The following is a 24,087-nucleotide window of genomic DNA, read 5'->3' on the forward strand; positions in this document are numbered from 1 at the left end:
GAACTGTGTCGTGCAAACGAGTCTTTGGTAATATTGAAATGCCTATTGTATTTTTACTAGGCAGGCAACAAGGGTTCCTAGAGTATCTATTTGGATAAGTTTTAGAAAAGCACAATGATACAATAATAGACAATTAAAAACATTTAAGAAAACATTTATTGTTTGTGAACCATAGCCACAGAAGTTTATGCCATCTATTCATTTTTAGGGGAAAAAATCCATTTCTTCTCATTTATAGCTGTTTCTCTGTGTACTTAAAATCCTCATTGAATAGAAGAAATTTGAGCATAAAACCGTATTCCAAGAAAATAATTTATAAGGTTATTTCTGTAACTAACTGCCTTTGAGAAAGAGGGTCTCTTAAGTATGACAGGAGGGAGAAATGGTATAGGTTTATATTCAAAGATAGACATTATACACATGCCTTTATTGTAAAATTTAAGGTCTCTTTAGTATCCCCAAGATCTTGCAATTGAATAAATGAAAAAGAAACTAAAGGCTGGCAGATGGACTACCCTTTAGGTTTTTATTTTTGTTGAGATACAAACTAAAATTCATATTTTATAGTCTGCTCTGTTTTTCTCAGTGTCCTTTATTAATTATAAGAGGGCAAATTTTATGCATTGAGTAATTTTGGACACCATTGCCATGGACTTTTTTCAACCAAGTTGTTTTTATGTGTGAATTTCTACCATTTTGAAAAAATTGAAGTACATTTGAATGAAAACTACATTTGAGGTTGGCCCTGCTTACCACTCTGCACCAGCAACCCACAGACATATATCCAAGGGCAGAGCCTGCGGACCAAGGAGCTGAGGCATTTTCAGTTGCTCAGTATAATAAACCACATTGAACTCTATGAAATCCTTAGGTTATGAGAAAAAAATGAGAGGATATGTTGAGGCACAATGAAGTTTTGTTTTTCATACTAAGTGTGAAGTCTAGAAAACATAATTTCTCACATTCTATTTATGTTATTTGACTTGAGGGATGCCTCAAAGCAGTACTAGAATCACTTATGTGCAAAAGGGGGAGGGAGGGTGGGTTTGTCATCTATTCAATTTGCTTTGTAAAGGTGCTTATCTTGCAGTAAAAATAATACTTTAGTCAAAATACAGGCGGTTTGTAGGCTTGACCAGCATGGAAGAATTTTAAATGATTGAAGTGTTTCTGTTTAAAAGTCAGTCAAACAACGCCCTCGAAGTATGAGGCAATCAATCCTCATATTGTTATTCTTCTTTAATGATACATGTATAATTTTTTCTCTCTCCTAAAATAACATAACTCTTAAGTCGTATAAACAAAAACATTTCCCAGCTTACATCTGTATCCTAAATTTTAAAATTTGCATTTGGACTGGTTGCTTTTAAAATAATGAGTTAATTTGGTTATTCAAATTGCAAAAATCTAATGGCCAGAATAGCCCAATTATTCCCCATTATTTGAAGACCTGTGTTGTGTGTCTGATATTCTCCCCTTACAAATTGCTGTATCACGTGTCCTTCCTAAAAATCACAGACACTTAGAGCTGGACAGGGCAAAAGTGATTTCCAGTTTGTTTATCCTAAAAGTGGAGGAGCAGGTACCGGGTGAGGCCATAAGGGAAGGGAAGAGCGTCCAGACCACTTTGCAAACATTTCATACATTCCCCAAGCCTTTAGTTATCTATCATTTTAGACATGAGGTTTGTTTGTTTTTTTTTTTTCCTCTTTAGAGGCACATGGTGGCTGAATTCCTTGTTCGGGGCACATCTTTGATCAAGTCTGAATCTGAACTCAACATTCTGGTTATGCCCAAGTGGTAAAGTTTGTAATATGTTAATAGATATTTACCATGATTGCACTTACCATTGTCTGCTATATATATTCACAAGTTGAACCTAAGATTGGAATTATGCTATTTCTCTTCCTGACTTCGATCCTATCAACTATTAAAAAAATTATCACAGTAGAACACTCTCTCCTGAGAGTGTGGAGGAAATATTTTGGCGCCTCTACCTTGGGCTCCCCAAGAACTGAGACCCTGGCAGGATTCTTCCCACTGACACACCCCCCTTCTCTACTCCCAGTCATGAAAGGGGTTGCTTAGGTTTCCAAACATGTTACTAGTTCAACCACGACGAGGCACTGCTACTTGCAGGCTAGTAAGCGCAGGGCTGGCAGAACTGTTGCTGGATGTGCAAGAGGAAGAGAAGAAACATGGATGCATGACAAAGGGCCGCAGCCAGACAGGAACCTCAAAACTTGTTTGCTGCTGAAAGGGGAAAATTGAATAACTTTCCACTTATCTGAAAACTGGCCTTCGTTACTTGGAATGTTTTTCACCCCTGTCTCTCAGTATCATCTGCTTTAGGGAAAGAAGGCTTAAGAGAAAGTTCGTGAAGTTCTATCAGCCCCACCCTGATTTCTCCACTTGTAAGAAAGACCAGAAAAATAATACCCTTATTGTCTCCTTCCTTAGAATAGTGTGCAAATGAATTTGCAAAAGTATTAAGCTCTCAGGAAAAAAAAAAAGATGCTATATACATTTGCAGTGACTTCAGTATTATAATGATTATTATTTTTTATGCCAAGGTGAAGTTTCCTTATCATAAAGCCTTCTTATCAATGTGGGTTTTTTTAATGTGAATTTTTATGATTTAAGTTCATTGGGCACTAACAGTCTCAACTTTATTCTGGTTTTAAGCAGGCCCTGAGATAAGCAAGTTCTACATGATATGTGAAAGTCCAAGCACCATAGGAATGAAAAAGATCCTACAGTCTCAGGTAGGTAAGTATGCCCTAACCCTCGCAGAACTTACATCGTACTTTCGGTTCCTTTGGACCAATGTCCCAAGCCCTTTCAACTCCTATCTGATTAATCCAAAACCCTAAGCTGAAGATGTATTTTTCTCTTAAGGCTGGAGAGACCAAGACTGAAAGCTTCAGCTTATATTTAATCTTGCATCATAAAGTTAAAAAAAAACCCCAGCATGATTAATATATATAATGATAAGGAACAAGTGCAAGTCCCCAGGGAGGCACACATATTAAAATGATTTCCCCAGAGAGTTAAATGACTTACTGATCTCACCAGGAGAAGGTGGCACATGCCAGATCAGAGCTCAGAGCGTCTCAATCCCAGGCCTCACATCCCTGATGTGCTATTTTATGTGTTGCTAGAGCCACATCGTGGTACACTGCAAATCTGTGGCCAAACTGCCTCCTTGCGACTACTTCCATTAGGAGGAAGATGCACCTGGTGAAAATCCACGACTCACTGGAATGCAGTGCTCTGTGCCTTATAAGGAAACTTTGAGTAAATATTGCCCAGATCAAGCTTACGATCCAACTTTTCCACGTAACAGGCTTCAAAACCCCCATTCAGAGAGTCCACTTCGCTCTTTGATGCAGTGCCACTCACAAAAGCATTCGTGCCACGGTCATCTGCTTCTCTTTTCCTTCTTGCTCTCCCAGATACAATGACACAGATCTCCCTTTTTATTTTATAATTTTCGTAGATTTTTTTTACAAGGCGATGACTTTAACAGTACGCGTTTGGTAAAAACAGTCCTTTGGGTTGCACTATTGAAGAGTTTGGTTTTAAAAAAGTTAAAAAAACAACAACAAGAACCAAAAACAAACAAGCCCCCCCCCCACCTCTCTCTGCTTGGTGCCATAGACAAGAGTCCAAAGGACATTAGCTGCTCCATTGCACACATTGGAAGGGAGAGTTTGCTGTGAGCTCAGTCCTTCTAATAGACTGGCAATTTTGTAAAAGGTTTAGAGGATTTTGTTTAACCATTTCTGCATGTGTTTTTAATGAGCTTGTGACGGTCGATAACAAAGGCCAAGTTGTGTGTTCAGAGGCATTTTCAGACCCGATCCCTCCCTGCTGACCTGAGGAATGGGCACCTGTGCTCTTCGGCTGGCTCACCTATGGGAGTCAAGGTGGTGGGGCCATCTCCGGCCTGTCTTCATGCCAGGGATGAATCATGCAGTAGGCAGAGCGGAAGGAGTCTCTTTGTTGACAGCTTTCCATCTGGACTTTGGATACGGCTGATGGTTCACGTAGCGCGTGGGTTAGCTGGAAGGGGCTACGAGAGTCAGTGCCTGCATAAGGGCATGGGAGTGTATAAAACATCAGCAAAAGAACAGCCCGGCAAAACTCAGAGGAGCATGTCTGTCCCTGAGTTTCAGGTCCCTGGGTTTGTGAGTGTGGATGACTGCAGCTTGGACCAGCCGGCATTTCATAGTCAATAGGGTCCTTTGGAGCCTCATTCAGATAATCCAACTGGAGCACACCTGAATAAATACATCAAGCTCAGGTGGCTGAAAGTAACCCCCTTTGAGTTTAATAATTAAAATAAGCAGAGCTATTAAGATGAATTTCAGATTGTCATGTATAAATATAAGAGGCTCCATAAAGCACAGTGTTTTGTGATTCATATAGGAATATGATGGATATATGATACGTTTTCCACAGCTATTTAAGAAAAAAAGATTATCTTAGTCATGGGGTAAAGTTATGTGATGCATTGCACCATCCAGGCTGTGTCTGGGCCAGTAGAGATTCTTTTTTTTTTTGTCAAAGATTACTTCTTGGCAAACAAGATATGCAAACGCCAGAATACAGTAAAACCACATTTAATTGGACCTACTTGCCAACTTCTTGAACACAGCTTGGATTATTCCACTGGAGGCTGCTTCTGTTAAAAGCTGGGGGAGGAGGAAGTGGCATATTGACAAGGCTTCAGATAATTTTTTTTTTTCACTCGAAGTACAATTATGCAACGAGCCAAGTTTGGAAGTATTTTACTATGTTTAATAATTATTATTAAAGATATTGTAAAACATATGCATTTGTTAAGTGGAATGTAATGGGAGTAAAATCATGTCATAAATTTTACTTTGGATTTATTTTCCTATTTTGTTTTTTATTTGACAGCCTTCCAAATTGATTCTAGCCAAAACCATGCACTCTAATACATATCGTACTTGATATTAAAGTGAGAATATGAGTAATTTATAGAACCCGAGTGAGAACAGTTTTCTTCTCTAAGCCAACCTATATGGAACTGCCACCTCTGTTCAGGTAGCAGCTGACACACAAACCATACACAGAGAAGGGAATAATAGGGATGGAGAAATACTATAAGTTCTTCTCCCAAAAGAAGCACCAAACCCCACATTGTCCTGGGCGCGTATCTATTGTTCAGTCGGAGATCAGGGCCAAGGAGACCGATAACTATTTCTGTGTGTGTGTGTGTGTGTGTGTGTGTGTCTAGAAGAATCAGACTCATCTCTAGAAGTGTGATTGGGGATTCTCTGACAATTCCTAATTCTACTCAGGTGAATTTTGGCTTCAGGTGATGCTAAATTACACCGTCATCCCTAACTCAGAAAGCTGAGAAAGCATGGCATCCGGTTTGTTTCACGTCTTGAGCTTAAACAAATTGTCTTTACAGTCTCTTTTACAAGAGGGGAAAAAGTGCCCCTGGAATTGCACTTCTGAAAACCGAACAAAGGTGCCATCTCCAGTGATTGGCAAGATCCTGTGCATTTGCAGTGAACTCCACCTGCTCTGTGAAAACCCCACGGTTTTCTCACGACCCCACTCGAGCTGTTTAGCCATTGGACCCTCTCTTTCGAGTGTGCAGATGCGTCAGTCTGTCTTCTGTCTGCCCCGCAGGTTCATTGTTTTCTCTGCCGCCACAGGAAGCGACCAGGAAAGGAAGGCGGCCAGCAGGGGAGACGACTGACCTTCGCAGCCATCCTGCCTCCCCTGCACTATCCACCCGCCCGCCCGGCGGGATCCCTAGGTGTGTTCCGAAGCTGCCCGGGGGCTTGCGGGAGCAGAGGCTGCCGTGCGCCCGCGCGGGGTGGACTGCAGCAGGCACCCCCAGCGTCTGCAGAGGGGACGTGAGGACATCTGGCCCGTGTCCCTGCGAGCAGGCTCCGCCGCAGGCCTTTGAAAATCCTCCGCACCGGCCCCCAGCGCCTTGGAACTTTCTCCCTGGAGAATTTAGAAGAGGCGGTGCCCTTGATTTCTTGGCCATCTAGGCCTCGGGCGCGTGCAGAGCGGTCCGCGAGCAGCGCGGCGCGGAAGGCGTTCGGTTCTCAGAGCCTGGAGCCCGCGGGGGTGATGCCCTGCTGCTCTCCAGCCCTCTGCTCCCTGGCTGTGCCTCTTGAAAAACAAGTGACTGTATCTCTCTGGGCTTCTTTTTCTTCATCTTTAAAATAAACTCTTGGGCCAAATGACTCTGAGGTTCTTTCCAGCTCTGAATTCCTCGGGCATTTTTAACCTGTTTAACTGAAATGCTGATTAAACTTGGACGGATAACAAGGAAATATTTTCCAATCAGAGTAGAGACGTGACTAATTTGCCACTCAGGTTTCTGAAGCTTATGGTGGTCCAAGGAACACCCACTTAGACAAGGGAGGGCATGGGCAAGGCTGGTAAGCACTTCCACCTGCCTTTGGATTTTTAATATCAGGTTATGTTTTCCCACGCACATGCCAGACACATGCCTCTTGTCTTTGGTCAAGCCCAGTGGTTTGGGATTAATTTCTATTTTTTTTCATAGGAGAACCCTGAGAGAGCCTAGTTAGATATCAGGCAAGAGCTTCTTTAGTTCTACACACACCTTTGGGAAAGTGAATGGGGATGGTATCACATTCGTTGTTGACATTTGTTATTTTAACTAGCGGTGAACGAGCGTTGAGGGCTCCTGGCTAGGGCAACATTGCTGTTAGTCCTGCAGAGGTTTTGTGCTTGTTCAGCTTCTCTACAGAGTCTTGGTTGGACAGCTCCCTGCCATCTTCTTAGGACAGGCCTTGTAAATAAAAAGGCGAATTCTGGCTTCCATAGGAAGGACCCCACCACAGACCATTGCTGTGGGCATGGTTCACCAAATTTGGAGTATCCAAGGGGACTGGTGATAGGTCTACAGATCAGAGGTCATTTGAGTTAGGAAGATCATCAAAAGAGAACACACAGCACTCACAAATGGACAAATTAGGAAAGATCAAATTCTTAGTGACTGTCATAAAAATCCCATCTTTTGTCACTGACAGCTAGACCATTGACCTACTCATTCCCCTGTGTGTCTATCTTGTAATTAATCCATTCCAGTATGGAGGAAAACACTACCAGATTGTTGTGTGGGGGAGGGGAAAAAAAAAACAGTCCAAGAGAATGATGGTGAACTAATTTGTACCAGAGTCTAACTCAAATATTTTCACTTTTATTTTTTTCATCCTGAAGTCACCAAGTAAATGGTTAAGGAATTCAAGATTAGCATGTAAGTGAGACTGAAATAGGACTGCATTCTTATATTAGTTAAAACTCTTTGGTTGCAAGGAACAGAAATCCAACTTAAGCTAGTTTAAGCCAAGCAAGAATTTCATTATAAGGCTACATGGATTCAATGAAATCCAAAAGAGGAATATGGACAGGCCTTGGGAGCAGCTAGAAGTGGGAGCTCAGAGGCTGTCAGGATTTGTTCTCCTTTTCTTGCCTCTGAACTCTTTCTGCTGATTGGCATTTTCTATTCCTCAGTCCACATGGTGGAACAAGACTGCCAACTGCTTCTGCATTTACATGTCTTCATTTTCAGACACCCAGGGAAAGGCTGACTTCTTTTGTCAGTTGCAGTTCCCAGATCCTGGGGGAGAATTCTGATTGGCCTATTTAGATTGGGCGCCCACTGCTGGACCAATGGGCTGTGCCAAGGCCACGCCCATTGCACCAATCTGCAGTCTCTTGTGGTGGCCATATGCACATGGAGAGCACAGAGTATGGGAAGGACAAGGGCATGGGGGATGGGGAGATAGTTCCCTGAAATGAGGCTGCTGCTGAACTGACAAAATTATAGGGCCCATTACATTTGTCTGAAATTAGAGGGAAACTATGAAAAAATATATTTATCTGCAAGTGAAACAATACATTCTTTCTTGTGGTCTAACATCAGTTTATGTCTAGTCCATGGTCAAGTAGTTAAAGGAAATAATCTATGCTTTTTAAAGTACTATAAAATACAAGTTAATTTTCATTTAACTTAATTCATCTAATGTCCCTCCAGTTACTTATCATTTGTAATCTTGGAGCATGTTCATACATATTTTAATGAAATCCTTACCTGACTCATTCTGGTGAGGCCACAAAACTTAATTGCTGGCCTTTGTTGTTGTTTAGTCACTAAGTTGTGTCTTAGTGTTGTGTCTGACTCTTTGCTACCCCACGGACTGCAGCAGGCCAGGCTCCTCTGTCCACCACTATCTCAAGGAGTTTGCTCAAACTCATGTCCATTGAGTCATTGATGCTATCTAACCATCTCATCCTCTGCTGCCTCCTTCTCCTAGCTGGCCTCACCTCTCAGCTATTTATATTTAACAGTGATCCAGGTGTTCCATGGGGGGTGGGGGGTGGGATCGGGGAACAGAGCCCAGTGGAAAGAGAAGATGCTTCTCCCTTTCTCCTTGTTCAGGATGTAGGAAAGAGGTGGTGCAACAAAGAGCTCTACAGTAGGCAAGAGTCATGTGTTCTCAGTCAGGGACACAGGAATCCATGGGTGCAGAGCATAGAGGGGCCAGGGGAAGTGGGGGGCAATACTGATCACCGTGAATGAGGCCCTCTGGGCCTGGGTGTTGTCTTCTAGCAAAGCTGCAGGGCTTCACCTGTCATAGTGTCACAGTTAGGAGGTCCATCTGCCTGTTGGAAGGAAAGAGTGAGCCCCAGGGAGACATGACTCCTCGTCCTGAGGCAGCAGAAACATTCAGATTGTTTTAAGTGGCAGACCTAGGCTGGACATATGGCTTGTCACTTTGTCCATGGGGATTCTCCAGGCAAGAATATGGAGTGGGTTGCCATGCCCTCCTCCAGGTGATATTCCCAACCCAAGATCAAACCCAGATCTCTCGGATTACAGGTGGATTCTTTACCATCTGAGCCACCAGGGAAGCCCTGAGTATTCAATACCTCCTCCCTAAAGATGCAAAACAATCAGAGTTTGAATTATGTCCTCTGGTTACAGTTAGGTCCTCAAGATCAAGGAGGAGAGGCATAAGGTTAATTAATTCAGGGTGTCATAGACTCGTTTGTGTGTCATATGAGCGTTTTAGGGCACCTTGGATTATGTTGTTGCTCTTTTTGCTTAAATTGTTGTGACCTGCTTTGGGGGAGCTTTGGGGTTGGACAAGATATTATTATCTTATTTCCAGCCTTCCCTGACCTTGCTCTCCTCCCTGCCTGTGAGGGCACCTGGGAAGCCAGGATAGGAGAAGGGTTTGTACTTTGAAGGCAGGCAGAGCTGTGTTGTGGCTGTGCACTCGGGCAGGCATTCACTCACCTGGACAGAAGTTTCTGCCTCCCCCCCCCTTAGAAGGGCCGTGTGGACTGGTGGTATGGAACCTTTTAGGCAGCAGAGGCATTGCATCTGGCAGGACCACTTCCGTCTCAGGTGACAGGAAGTGAACTCAGACCAGCTTGACAAAAGAAGGGAATTCACTAACATTTGAGGATGTCTGGGGTGGCCTCAGGGATGACGGCACGAGGACTCAGATGACAATGACATTCAGCTCTCTTTCCTTCCAACCTACTCTTGCCTTTACTTCTGTTTTTATACCTGAAAATGGGCTTTCTTCACATGGGGGGCATCAGACATGAACAAAGATGGTAGCTGGCCTTGTCACAGCTAATGACTCCAAACGGAAGAGGATGGCATCCTCTGAACATCTGTATTTAACTTTCTAGAAAAGAACTTGAACCTTACCCAGACTGTGTGCTTATCCACAAGCTAATCACCATGACCCAAGGAAGGGGGTACTATGCTTGGGTAGGCTTGGGGCTAAATAAGGGCTTTTTTTTGCCATGCCCCACAGCTTGTGGGATCTCAGTTCCCCAACCAGGGACTGGCAGTGAAAGCCCAGAATCCAAACCACACCAAGGAACTCCCAGTGACTCTTTATAGCCACTTTATGAGCCTTAGTTTAAGCATTAATTCTTCATTCCCAGAGCTGGAAGTAGAACTGAAGAAAGTCTTGAGGGGCCCAGACATAGGAGAGGAAGACTGTACCAGGGAGCCAAGGATAGAGATTAATTTCTATTCATGGGTCCCTGCCTAGGAAGGCTAATTTGAGTTGGGTGTGGGAGGGAAGGAAAAAGTGATACGGGACAGGGAAAATATTTATGAAGTGACAACTGTGTATGGGAGGGTACACCTGCCTTCATGGAACTTACTGGTTAACGGAACAACTAAACAAAAAATTATGGTGAAGTTATCATACATGTTATGAATAGAAGAGTATATGGTGAGTAGAAACCCACAGTAAGGGCCATCCAGCCCGGCTGACATGTCACAGAATAAGTCACGCAATAAGTGGGTGGAACAGTGTTTGGAGCAGAGGGATCAGCATGTAAAAAGGCCAAAAAAGAGAACCAGGTGGCTTTCAGGAGCCTTAGTTAGTTCCTTCTCAGGACAGTGAGTAAATGACTAGGGCACCATGGGGGAAGGTACTTGACTTTCTTAGGGCCATCTAGTCAAGGCTGTGGTTTTTCCTGTGGTCATGTATGGATGTGAGAGTTGGACTGTGAAGAAGGCTGAGTGCCAAAGAATTGATGCTTTTGAACTGTGGTGTTGGAGAAGACTCTTGAGAGTTCCTTGGACTGCAAGGAGATCCAACCAGTCCATTCTGAAGGAGATCAGCCCTGGGTGTTCTTTGGAAGGAATGATGCTAAAGCTGAAACTCCAGTACTTTGGCCACCTCATGCGAAGAGCTGACTCATTGGAAAAGACTCTGATGCTGGGAGGGATTGGAGGCAGGAGCAGAAGGGGACGACAGAGGATGAGATGGCTGGATGGCATCACCGACTCCATGGACGTGAGTCTGAGTGAACTCCAGGAGTCGGTGATGGACAGGGAGGCCTGGCGTGGTGTGATTCATGGGGTCGCAAAAAGTCGGACATGACTGAGCAACTAAACTGAACTGAACTGAACTGAAGTGGCTTCAAACCACAGAAATTTATTCTCCCATAGTTTCAAAGGTTGGAAGTCCAAAGTCAAGATGTCAGCGGGGCCTCACTCCTTCCTTCAGTCTTGAAGTCCAGCCTCTGGTGGCTTCAGGCATTCCCTGTGGCTATCTCCAGTCTCTGCCTCTATTTGCACATGGCTTTCTACCCTACCTCTGTGTCTTCGTCTCTTGTGCTTCTTATAAAGACACTTGTCCTTGAGTTTAGGGCCCACCTAGGTAATCCAGGCTGATCTCCTCATCTCAGGATCCTTAACTTGATTACATCTGTCAAGATGTTAATATTCACATGGTCGGGGTGTTAGGATGCGGGCATATCCTTTTTTGGGGGGGTGCCATCCAGTCCAGTACAGAGCGGGGAGTAGGGAGGGATACTCTGGACTGACTGGCAAGGCCAGGTCCCAGATCCCAGAGCAGACCAGTGACATTTCCATTTGTTTTCTGGAAAAGCCACTGCTTGTTCCTTGGGAGTGGGCTGTGGGTGGGCAGTGTGATTGAAGCTGGTGGCCATTCTTCAGGAGACTTGCTGTGGTTCAGGTGAGAGTGAGGGAAGCTGGGCTAAGGCAGTGGCTGAGCAAGGGATGACAATGGATCTTAGATCCACTCAAGAGAGCAGATCAACAGGACTGATTGGCCGTAGGGTGGAGGCTGAGGGAGCCTCACAGACAATGTGCATGGTTATGCTCTGTCTTCTCCAGGAGACAGCACTGGAAGAGGGAAAGAATGTTGACTTCGGAATTGGCTAATCAGTGGGCTTTCCCAGGTGGCTCAGTGGTAAAGAATCTGCCTGCCAGTACAGGAGATACAGGAGACTTGAATTCAACCCCTGGGTTGGGAAGATTGGGAAGATCCCCTGGAGAAGGAAATGGCAACCCATTCCAGTATTCTTGCCTGAAAAATCCCATGAACAGAGGGGCCTGGTGGGCTACAGTCCATGGGGTGATAAAGAAGTGAGACACGACTGAGCAACCAGCCCACATGCACAAACCTGGGTTCAAATCCCAACACTTCCACTCCCCAGCTTCTTCACCTTTGTTATGTTTCTTATTTTCTCTGAGCTTAAGTTTTCTCCTCAATAAAAACAGAGATGATATACTGACTTCACAGGGCTCTGGTGGTGGTGGGGTGACTAGATGACAACATACACCACATGGGTGCCCCAGATGTTTGGATTCCCCCCTCTCCCCCTGCTCGATCATCCCTTCCTGCTGGGACTTCCCCCAGGCTTTAGCTGCACCCCCTTCTCCCCCATCTACTTCCTGGGCAGCTGGCCACCCACCTGCAACTCTTCTCCCCAGGGACCAGCCCACGACCACCCTCTCCACTGTCCCGGAACCTTCAACAAATATTCTCTCGCTTGCCCCTCCTAAGCAACACAAGGTATGAAATAGTGGTCTTAGCCCCCTTGAAAAGGGACCTGAAATACTTGCTTAATTTAGTCCCGGCTGTAATTCATTCATTCCCTCATTTCTTCTTGCATTTATGCATCTGCTCACTCAGCAAGCATTTCGAGTGGGCCAGGCATCCGGTTAGCACTGGGAACATAAAGCTGATGGTAACCGCGGTTCCAAGCTCCTACTGTTTGCTGATCCCACCAGCAGCCAACCTCCCCTCTGCTCATGGATGTTCCTGAGTCACTGGTTTCCTGGCTTCACTCTGGTGTGGCAACCTCCACAGGTGAAGCCAGGTGGAGCATGACTTAACTTCTCCAGTCTAAGCCGGGGATCGGGGGACCCTGGAAAAACTTCCAAAGTCCCAGGAGGTGTAGTGGTTGTCCCTTGGAAAGCACACCTCCCTGCCCTACCTTTCAGGCACATTTCCAGTTTTACTTGCACATGTGCCATCCCTTGCCACCTCCCTCCTTCCTGCTTGTTGCTCTTAGTCTGGAAAATGGAGGGACTGGATCTAAAATGTATGTACCTACCTAGGTGTTGTGGAGCAGAAGCATGACAGCCTGGGTGGTTTCCTGGGACTGGACAAGCACCAAGCGTAAAGGATCTACCCCATTTCGCCCACTGTGGGAGCTGGGTTTGCTCTTTGGGGTAGTGGGGAGAGTTCTGCTTTCCACCTTCAGGCTGTTGCCTGGAGCCTCACTGGTCCCAGTGGACATGGGTTCTTCTTGGATGTGCAAATGCCAGAAGTCTTCTAAGACTTAGGCTTTCCTGATGGCTCAGAGGTAAAGAATCTGCCTCCCAGTGCAGGAGACTCAGATTCAATCCCTGAGTCAGGAAGATCCCCTGAAGGAAATACTCCAGTATTCTTGCCTGGGAAATCCCATGGGCTGGGGAGTCTGGTGGGCTACAGTCCATGGGGGTTGCAGAAGAGTCAACTCTAAGACTTGCAAATATTATGAGAGACCTTAAATCTGCCATCTCAAAGAGGAAGGGAGAAATGGTATGAATTCTGTGAAGGAAGGCTAAATCTTAGGGAAGAACAAAAGACTAATTTTATTAACTAATTAATTCATTTATTTTGCTCAGCGTCATGCAAAACACTCTGGGCTTTACCCACAGTAAAAAACACTGTTTTACCCACAGGAGAAGAAATTTGTCCCTATCCTGAAAAACCTAAAAGAGATTAGGGAGGAAAAAAAACCCCAAGAAAACGAATACACATGCATGTGTCTTGCTTTAGGACTGGCACAATATGAATTTAATGGGCACCTCGTGTTTAACAGATTCTGTATCACTCAATATAAATCCCTGCTAATCTCTCCAACAGTGTTTCCAGAACAGTATACACACTCATTTTACAGACAAGGAAACTGAAGTTCAGAGAGTAACTCCTCCAGGAACCAGGGTTCTACCCCAGTTCTGGTGACTTCAAAGTCCATTAATTCCTCATGTAAAAATTCAAGTTAAAAGACAGATGAAAGGGAATTTGGGGCATTATAGAAATGCTCTGTCTTTTGTAGATGAATTCAGTTCTTTAGTCTTTTTAATTTTCAGTGATTCTAGAACTTTCATGATACAGCTTTTGTTCATCTGACTTACTGCCACAATTTTAGGAATACCCCCAATGGGTTGCATGAGGCCTTGCTGACTGAGGAGTTTGTCGCTCAGTCTGGAAGTGTTTTGTAGCCACAGATTCTTTATTTTATCTTAATGGAGTATAGTTGCTTTACACTGCTGTGTCAATTTCCACTGTACAGAAAAATGGATCAGCTACATGTATACATATATCCAGTCTTTTTTGGATTTCCTTCCCCTTTAGGTCATCACAGAGCATCAAGTAGAGTTCCTTGTGCTATACAGGAGGTTCTCAATAGTCATTTACTTTATACGTAGTGTATATATCAATCCCAATCTCCCAATTCATCTCCCCTACCCTCCCCCCTGGTATCCATACATTTGTTCTCTATGTTGCCACAGCTTCTTTAGGTGGCATTTGCTGATTCCAAAAGTCAATATAAGAAGACCTAAAAAAAGGAATTTAGAGCCAGAAGGGAACTTTGATTCTTTCAGTCAAATCCCTCTCTATCAAGTATGGAAATTGAGACCCAGAGAGGTTAAGTGACTGGCCTAAGGCCACACAGCTGGTTTGCAGTATGGAGATGAAACTTGGTTTTGCCTGGTGTTCCTTCCACCATCCGAGCTACTCAACACAGTAAAGGAGATGGCTTTACCTAAATCATCTGTGGCTTATAGAAGTGCTGTGAATGAGCACAGTCATCTATTCATTGATGGAGCAAACTGCAGGGAAATTATTACAACAGCTTACATGCTCTGGGATGCCCACAGTCAATCTATATGTACCCTCTGCCAGGAGCTAGGCTTCCCTGGTGCCGCGTGGGTGAAACCCAGTGAGCAACCTTGGCCCTGTTTCAGATTGGCTTTGCATTAAAGGATTAGTTTACGTTTAATTGAAGTTTGGCGCATTCTTAGCAGGAGTGGCCTTGCTCTGGCTTTCTGAAAAAAACATGTGACTTTGGCCCAGCACTTGAGTTTCATATGGCAGGATCCAGTACCTGAGGGAACTGGCCCATTACTTTCTAGGGTCTTTCTGAGTTGAAGATAAGTCTGTGTGTTTGCCTTCTTCTTTGTTCCCTTCTCATAAGCTGTACTTCCTCAGATTTCAAGGAGGTATGGCTGGGAGAGACAAGGTCTGTGGGGACTGGGTGCTTCTACTTGGACACTTTGACAGCCCCTTTGCTGTCTCTATCTCCGTTCTCAGGGTCCGTCAGAACAGCAGCTCCCTCATCCTGCCCTTCCTTGGAGTACAGGAGGATGTGGGAAAGGGCAGTGGGCTCGGTGTCTGGCCCACGGCAACCCTCCCTATGAACCCGGCTCTTACTACTGCCACAGTCCCTGCCACTCATGACTTCTGCATCCTCTGCACTAACCCAGTGCCCACTCTCCTGGGACCACAGGGGCCCACCGCTGAGTGAATGGGAGGGAGGGATACAAGTGATGAGTGTGAAGGTTAGCGAGGGAATAAAACGGCCCCCAGCCCTGCAGTGCTCAACACCTCCTCCTGCTTGTACTGTACAATCCTTCCCCACATCTCTGCTTCTGCAGATTCTGACCGCCCCTCTGGCCCCCACCTCTCCCCAGATCTGCACCACTGACCGCTGCGTGGTGTGCTGTAACTGAGTCCTCTCCTCACTTGCTGCCCCCTCTGGGGCCACACCATGCCCTTGGCTGCTGAAGCCCTCCTATGAGTCAGGCCCTTGACATTGAACGTCTCTTTTGCTTCTCAAGTTGGCCGCCTGCAGTGGAGGTTTCCTTATTGTGACAGGTGAGGAAATTGGGTTCACAGGAGCTAAGTGACTTGTCCAAGGTCACCCATGTTATGAGCCTGCAGAGAAGCAGGCTCAGGTCCACTTACCCCTGCATCTGCTGTTGGGGCGGCCACTGCCCACACTAAGGTAAGACGTAGCCACTGAACTTCAACTGCTAGTGTAGCTGGGGGTGTGGGTGGTTTTAGAAGCAGAAACATCACTGCTGACAAAAATCTGTATAGTCAAAGCTATGGTTTTTCCAATAGTCATGTATGGTTTTGAGAGCTGGAACTGTAGAGAAGGCTGAGTGCCGAAGAATTGGTGCTTTCAAATTGTGGTGCTGGAGAAGACTCTGGAGAGTCCCTAGGACAGCAAGGAGATCAAACCAGTCAATCCTAAAGGAAATCAGTCCTGAATATTCATTGGAAGGACTGACGCTGAAGCTGAAGTTCCAGTACTCTGGCCACCTGATGGGAAGAGCCAACTCATTGGAAAAGACCCTGATGCTGGGAAAGATTGAAGGCAGGAGGAGAAGGGGATGACAGAGGATGAGATGGTTGTATGGCATCACCGACTCAATGGACATGAGTTTGAGCAAATTCCAGGAGATAGTGAAGGACAGGGAAGTGTGCTTTGCTTCCAGTCTATGGGGTTGAAAAGAGTCGGACATGACTTAGCGACTAAACAACAACAGCAACACATCTTTCTTTTCCAATTTTTTTCAAAAGAGCCTGCATTCCTTGTGCAATTAAAAATAACATTAGTGAGGGGAGAACAAGATGGCGGAGGAGTAGGTGGATGTGGAGTACATCTCTCTCCAAGGATACATTAAGGATGCACCTTCAGACACAGAAGTAAGTGCATGCAGAACACCAGCTGAGAGCGGACAGGAATACCTGACCAGAAGAAAAGAATACATAGAACCACGCAAAACTCTAGAGGACGAAGGAACTAGGGGGAAAAAGAGGAATATTAGTAGGACTGGACCTGCCATCTGCAGGTGGGTGAACTGAAGCAGGGGTCCAATCCCTACATCGGGGCAACTGTCTGAGTCAGAGGAGAAAGATTTAAGGCTGAGAGTGTGAGCTGAGCTGTGGCAGCCTAAATGGAATGAGAATCAGACAGTCCTTGCCACAGCCATACGTACTCCAGACAGGGACAAGGGTCCCCTGGTAGGCCCAGTGGCTGGGAGCTGGAGTTTGGGGAGTGTGGAGCAATCCCAGGGCGAGGGATGCTGTTGACTGTGGAGAGACAGATGGAGGGGAGGGAGGAGATTGTGATGGGAAATGCCTGTGAAAGAAAGCTGGGCAGCCTTAGAAGCAAGGCGATACTGCTGAGTCACGTGTAGGGGGTGGACCCATCACCATAGCCTCTCTCTCCCCACACATCAGCATCGGAAGCTGAACAATAGAGAGGCTGGCCCATGAAACTCCTGCAGGACCCCACCCAGGGTGCTCCTTTAAGTGACTGATGTGCCCATCTACAGAGTAGGACCCCAGCCAGGGGGGGCCCCTCTATGTGCCTGACGCACCAAACAACAGAGAAGGACCCCAGGCAAGGGAGACTTCTAAGTGCCTGAATGGGCAGAGCTGTGGAGAAAGACTGGCCAAAAAGGCCTTCTGATTGCCAGCTATTAAGAGGCTTGAAGAAAGACTCTGATAGGGCCATAACTCCTGCAGCGGAGGCAGTCTGTGTCTCTGCACACTTGGTGCCACCAGGGTCCCCACAAGCCAAGCAGCTGCACCACTTTCACGCTCAACTCTCACTAGGGCAGAGCTGCCACAGGCAAAAAAGTCTTGCGTCTATGTGTGCAAGGTTGCTTTGGTTGTGTCCGACTCCTTGTGACCCTGTAGACTGTGGCCTGCCAGGCTTCTCTGTCAGGAATGGGGGTTCTCCATGTAAGAATACTGGAGCATATTGGCCTATACTGGTCACCATACCCTTCTAGAGCACTATATTTCCTGCTGCCCTAGCCGCCAGCTCCCCTGAGTACCTGATGCTGCCAGACTCCCTGCAACCCAAGCAGCTGCACCACCTCCACACCTGGCCATCACAGGGGCAAACCCAAGTCCTCCAGGGCAGACTCAGGAGTAAACCCCAGTGGACGACCCACACGCAGAGGTGGAAATAAAACCACAATTGAAACCCAGGGGCAGTGTGGCTAAGGAAGAAGACCCAAAACCTTCCCTCCAGCTGTACAAGCTGAAGATTCAATCCACACGATCAACTGGATAGACTCTATGTCTATGGAATACATAAGAGGTCAGCAAGAGCTCCCAGAAAAGAAAACACACTAGTTCTGATAGCTGTGGACATTGGAGGCAAGAACACACAGGAGTAGGACCAGGTTAGAATCTGAGCTGTCCCCACAGCAGGTCCAGACATCAGCACAGTTTTGGAGGGCATCCTAGGGAGGTGAGGTGGACTGTGACTCCCAGCGAGGGAAAGGACTCTGACAGCAAAACACAACAGTCAAAACATAAACATTTATTATTCTTATGTTTTGACTTGCTCTATAGATTCTTTTGGAGAAGACAATGGCACCCCACTCCAGTACTCTTGCCTGGAAAATCCCATGGGCGGAGGAGCCTGGTAGGCTGCAGTCCATGGGGTTGCTAAGAGTTGGACACAACTGAGTGACTTCCCTTTTACTTTTCACTTTCATGCATTGAAGAAGGAAATGGCAACCCACTCCAGTGTTCTTGCCTGGAGAATCCCAGGGACGGGGGAGCCTGGTGGGCTGCCGTCTATGGGGTCTCACAGAGTCGGACACGACTGAAGCGACTTAGCAAAATAGACTCTTTTGGATTATTTTTTCTTTTCTTTTTTCTTCCCTCCCCACCTGTGTTGTAATTGTCAATTTTTTTGGCACTATGAAGTCCAATTAAGCTTTTGAGCTTTTTTTTTCCCCTCAGTCACATTTTTTATTGCTGTTATAAACCTCTGCTTCTACGTTGGGCTTGTGGAGTTTTCCTTATTTTTCTTTTCTCTTTTAAAAATATTTTAAACCTATTATTATTTTTTCTACATTTATTCCTTTGTTTGCTTTTCCTACTGTTCTTTTCCCTTTGCAGTTAATCTTGAATGTATAGAAATCTTCTTTATCTACTTCTATTTAACTTTGCATATCTATTCTTTCTTTCCTTTTCTCTCAACATATTTGTTGGTTTTATTTTCTTTACTTTATTCCCCAATTGGCACCTTGCTTTAGTTTTGTTTTCCAGCTTGTTCTTTAGTTAGTTTTGTTCTGGTAGATATAATTTTTTGGTTTCCTTTGTTTGCTGGGTCGATCTATTGCACTTTATTTTTGTTGAACTGTTCTGATTTTGCTTATAGGTGTATATGTGTATATTCAGTCACACTTTTTATTGTTGTTATAAACCTCTGCCTCTACACTGGGCTTTTGCAGTTCTGTGACATTTTCATTTTTTCCCCTTTTTTCTTTTTTCCTTTTCTCTTTTTTATAACTTTAATTTTTTCAAAAACCTGTTATGTCTTTTCCACATTTATTCCTTTGTTTGCTCTTCCTACTGTTCTTTTCCCCTTGCACAGTGAATAGATGTTTAAACAATTGGCACCTTGCTTTAGTTTTGTTTTCCAGTTTATGCTTTAGTTTTGCTCTTAACTGGTAAATATAATTTTTGATTTACTTTGTTTGCTGGGTCAATCTACTGTAATTTATTTTTGTTGAACTGTTTTCACTTTGCTCATGGGTGTACATGTATATGTGTATTTCTATTATTTTCATTATTATTTGCCTGATTTTGTAACTGCCATTTGTCTGGGGTTCATCCTTGGCTTCTCGTTTTGGGGTATTTGTTTTAATCTCACTTAATGCCACAACAAACCGCTTGTGGAATCTTCGTTCCTGACCAGAGATCAAGCCATGAGCCTTTGGAGTGGGAGCACTGACTTCAAGACCCTAGACCACTTGAATACAAGACCACCAGTAGCACCCTGTGCAGGATGCCTCATATAAACAACAAACAAAACAAAAATACAAACCCAATCATCAGCAGATAGGATTACCACCTCACTCAGCCTTGCTCATCTGAGGAAAAACAAACAAACAAACAAAAACTCAGCACAAATCTCACCCTATACAAAGCTCACACAAACCACTGGACCAACCTTAGGAGGGCAGAAACCAAAAGGAGGAAAGAATTCAACCTTGAAGCCTGGGAGAAGGAGACCTCAAACACAGTAAGTTAAAAAAAAATTATGAAAAGGCAGAGAAATAGTATACAAATGAAGGAACAAACTAGAAACACAGAAGTCCAAATAAATGAAGAAGGAATAAGCAAACTATCCGGAAAAGAATTCAGAATGATAGTAAAAATGATCAAAAACCTTGAAAACAAAATGGAGAAAATGCAAGAATCAATTAACAAAGACCTAGAAGAATTAAAGAATAAACATACAGAGACAAACAACACAATTACTGAAATTAAAAATACTCTAGAAGGAATCAACAGCAGAATGTCTGAAGCAGAAGAACAAATCTGCTTCAGATAAAATGGTGGAAATAACTTCTGAAGAGTGGAATAAAGTAAAAAGAGTGAAAAGAACTGAGGATAGTCTCAGAGACTTCTGGAACAATATCAAATGCACCAACAGTCAAATTATAGGAGTCCCAGAAGAAGAAGAGAAAAAGAAAGGGTATGAGAAAATTTTTGAAGAGATTACATTTGAAAATTTTCCAAACACGGAAAAGGAAATAGTCGATCAAGTCCAAGAGGTACGAAGAGTCCCATACTGGATAAACCCAAGAAGAAACATGTCAAGACACATACTAATCAAGCTAACAAAGACTAAACACAAAGAATATTAAAAGCAACAAGGGAGAAGCAACAAGTAACATACAACAGAAACCCCATATGCTTAACAGCTGATCTTTCAGCAGAAACTCTGTAGGCCAGAAGGGAATGGCAGGATATATTTAAAGTATTGAAAAGGAAAAATCTACAACTAAGATTACAGTACCCAGCAAGGATCTCATTCAAAATGGATGGAGAAATAAGCTTTTCAGACAAGCAAAAGTTAAAAGAATTCAGTACCACCAAACCAGCTTTACAACAAATGTTAAAGGGACTTATATAGTCAAGAAATACAAGAGAAGAAAAAAGATCTACAAAATCAACCTCAAACAATTAAGAAAATGGCAATAGGAACAGATATATCAATAATTACTTTAAATGTAAATGGATTAAATGCTTCAACCAAAAGATACAAAGTAGCTGAATGGATACAAAAACAAAGCCCATATATTTTCTGTCTACAAGAAACCCACTTCAGACCTAATAACACATATAGGCTGAAAGTGAGAGGATGGAAAAACATATTTCATGCAAATGGGAAGCAAAAGAAGGCTGAAGTAGCAATCCTCATATCAGACAAAATAGACCTTAAAATAAAGATGATTACAAGAGATAAGGAATAACACTACATAATGATCAAGGGATCAATCCAAGAGGAAGACACAACAATTGTAAATATCTATGCACCCAACACAGGAGCACCTCAATACATAAGACAAACACTGACAGACATAAAAGGAGAAATTGACAGTAACACAATAACAGTAGGAGACTTTAACACCCCACTCACACCATGGACAGATCATCAAAACAGAAAATTAATAAGGAAACACACGTCTTAAATGATGCAGTAGATGGGATGGATCTCATTGATATCTTCAGAACATTCCATCCAAATGCAGAAGAATACACCTTCTTCTCAAGTGCACGTCCGAACATTCTCCAGGATAGACCATGTCTTGGGTCACAAATCAAACCTCAATAAATTTAAGAAAATTGAAATCGTATGAAGCATCTTCTCTGACCACAATGTTATGAGACAAGACATCAATTACAAGAAAAAAACTGTAAGAAACAAAAATACGTGGAGATTAAATAACACATTTATAAATAACGAACAGGTTACTGAAGAAATCAAAAGGGAAATAAAAAGTTTCTAGAAACAAATGACAGAAAACACCACAACTCAAAACCTGTGGGATGCAGCAAAAGCAGTTCTAAGAGAGAAGTTTATAGCAGTAAAATCCTACCTCAAGAAACAAGAAAAACATTGAATAGACAACCTAACTTTACACCTAAAACAACTGGAAAAAGAAGAACAAACCAAAACCAGTAGAAGGAAAGAAATCATAAAGATCTGAGCAGAAATAAATGAAAAAGAAATGAAATAAACAATAGTAAAAACTAATAAAACTAAAAGCTGGTTCTTTGAGATGATAAACAAAATTGACAAACCTTTCACCAGACTCATCAAGAAAAAAAGAGAAGAATCAAATCAACAAAATTAGAAAAGAAAAAGGAGAGGTTACAACAGACAATGCAGGAATACAAAGGATTATAAAAGACTGTTATGAACAACTGTATGGCAATCAAAGGGATAACCTGGAAGAAATGGACAGATTCTTAGAGAAGTTCACTCTTCCAAGACTGAACCAGGAAGAAATAGAAGTTATGAACAACCCAATTACAAGCACTGAAATTGAAGCTGTGATAAAAAATCTCCCAAAAAACAAAATCCCAGGACCAGATGGCTTCATAGGAGAATTCTGTCAAACATTTAGAAAAGAGTTAATGCCTATCCTTCTAAACTCTTTCAAAAAGTTGCAGAGGAAGAAACACTTACAAACTCATTCTATGGGGCCACCATAACCCTGATACCAAAACCAGACAAAGACAACACAAAAAACAAAACTACAGGCCAATATCACTGATGAGTGATGCAACACTGATGAACATAGATGCAAAATCCTCAACAAAACTTTGGCAAACAGAAATCAGCAACACATCAAAAAGCTCATACACTATGGTCAAGTTGGGTTTATTCCAGGAATGCAAGGATTCTTCAATATATGCAAGTCAATCAATGTGATACACTATATTAGCAAATTGAAAGATAAAAACCAAACCATATGATCATCTCAATAGATGCAGAAAAAGCCTTTGACAAAATTCAGCATCCATTTATGATTAAAACTCTTCCAAAAAAAAGGGCATAGAAAGAACATACCTCAACATAGTAAAGGGCATATGTGATAAGCCTACAGCAAACATTATTCTCAATGGTGAAAAACAAAGCATTCTCCCTAAGATCAGGAACAAGACAAGGGTGTCCACTTTCACCACTATTATTCAACATAGTTCTGGAAGTCCTAGCTACAGAAATCAGAGAAGAAAAAGAAATAAAAGGAATCCAGATCAGAAAAGAAGTAAAGCTCTCACTGTTTGCAGATGACATGATACTGTTGATAGAAAACCCTAAAGATAGTATCAGAAAATTACTAGAGCTAATCAGTGAATTTATCAAAGTTGCAGGATACAAAATCAATACACATAAATAACTTGCATTTCTATATACTAACAATGAAAAATCAGAAAGAGAAATTAAGAAACTGATCCCATTCACCATTGTAACAAAAAGCATTAAATCCCTAGGAATAAACTTACCTAAGGAGACAATAGGAGAAGGCGATGGCACCCCACTCCAGTACTCTTGCCTGGAAAATTCCATGGACGGAGGAGCCTGGTAGGCTGCAGTCCATGGAGTCGCAAAGAGTCGGACACGACTAAGCGACTTCACTTTCCTTTTCACTTTCATGCATTGGAGAAGGAAATGGCAACCCACTCCAGTGTTCTTGCCTGGAGAATCCCAGGGACGGGGGAGCCTGGTGGGCTGCCATTTATGGGGTCACACAGAGTCGGACATGACTGATGCGACTTAGCAGCAGCAAGGAGACAAAAGGAAAATTATAAGACACTAATGAACTAAATCAAAGACAACATAAACAGATGGAGAGATATTCTGTGTTCCTGGGTAGGAAGAATCCATATTGTGAAAATGACTATACTGCCAAATGCAATCTACAGATTCAATGCAATCCCTGTCAATGGTATTTTTTTTACAAAACTAGAACAAAAAGTTTCACAATTCGTATTGAAACACAAAAGACACTGAATAGCCAAAGCAGTCCTGAGAAAGAAGAATGGAGCTGGAGGAATCAATCTTCCTGACTTCATATTATACTACAAAGCTGCAGTCATCAAGACAGTATGGTACTGGCACAAAAACAAAAATATAGACCAATGGAACAAGATAGAAAGCCCAGAAATAAACCCATGCACCTATGGGTACCTTAGTTTTGACAAAGGAGGCAAGAATATACAATGAGGCAAAGACAGCCTCTTCAATAATTGGTGCTGAGAAAACTGGACAGCTACATGTAAAAGAATGAAATTAGAACACTTCCTAACACCATACACAAGATAAACTCAAAATGGATTAAAGACCTAAATGTAAGACCAGAAACTATAAAACTCTTAGAGGAAA

General features: G+C 43.4%; 1 long non-coding RNA gene across 1 annotated transcript; it reads left to right on the forward strand.

Annotated features, from left to right (window-relative positions):
• Nucleotides 1-1,593: 1,593 nt before the first annotated feature.
• Nucleotides 1,594-6,329, forward strand: LOC147356768 (uncharacterized). Its single transcript, XR_015143518.1, has 2 exons — nucleotides 1,594-2,769; nucleotides 5,671-6,329. It is a non-coding gene; the product is annotated as an uncharacterized LOC147356768 (long non-coding RNA).
• The last annotated feature ends 17,758 nt before the right edge of the window (nucleotides 6,330-24,087 follow it).

Source organism: Bos grunniens, chromosome 16, assembly GCF_055505025.1.
Source record: "Bos grunniens cultivar Pamir isolate PY7600 chromosome 16, Bosgru_T2T1.0, whole genome shotgun sequence".
Classification (NCBI taxonomy): Eukaryota; Metazoa; Chordata; class Mammalia; order Artiodactyla; family Bovidae; genus Bos; species Bos grunniens.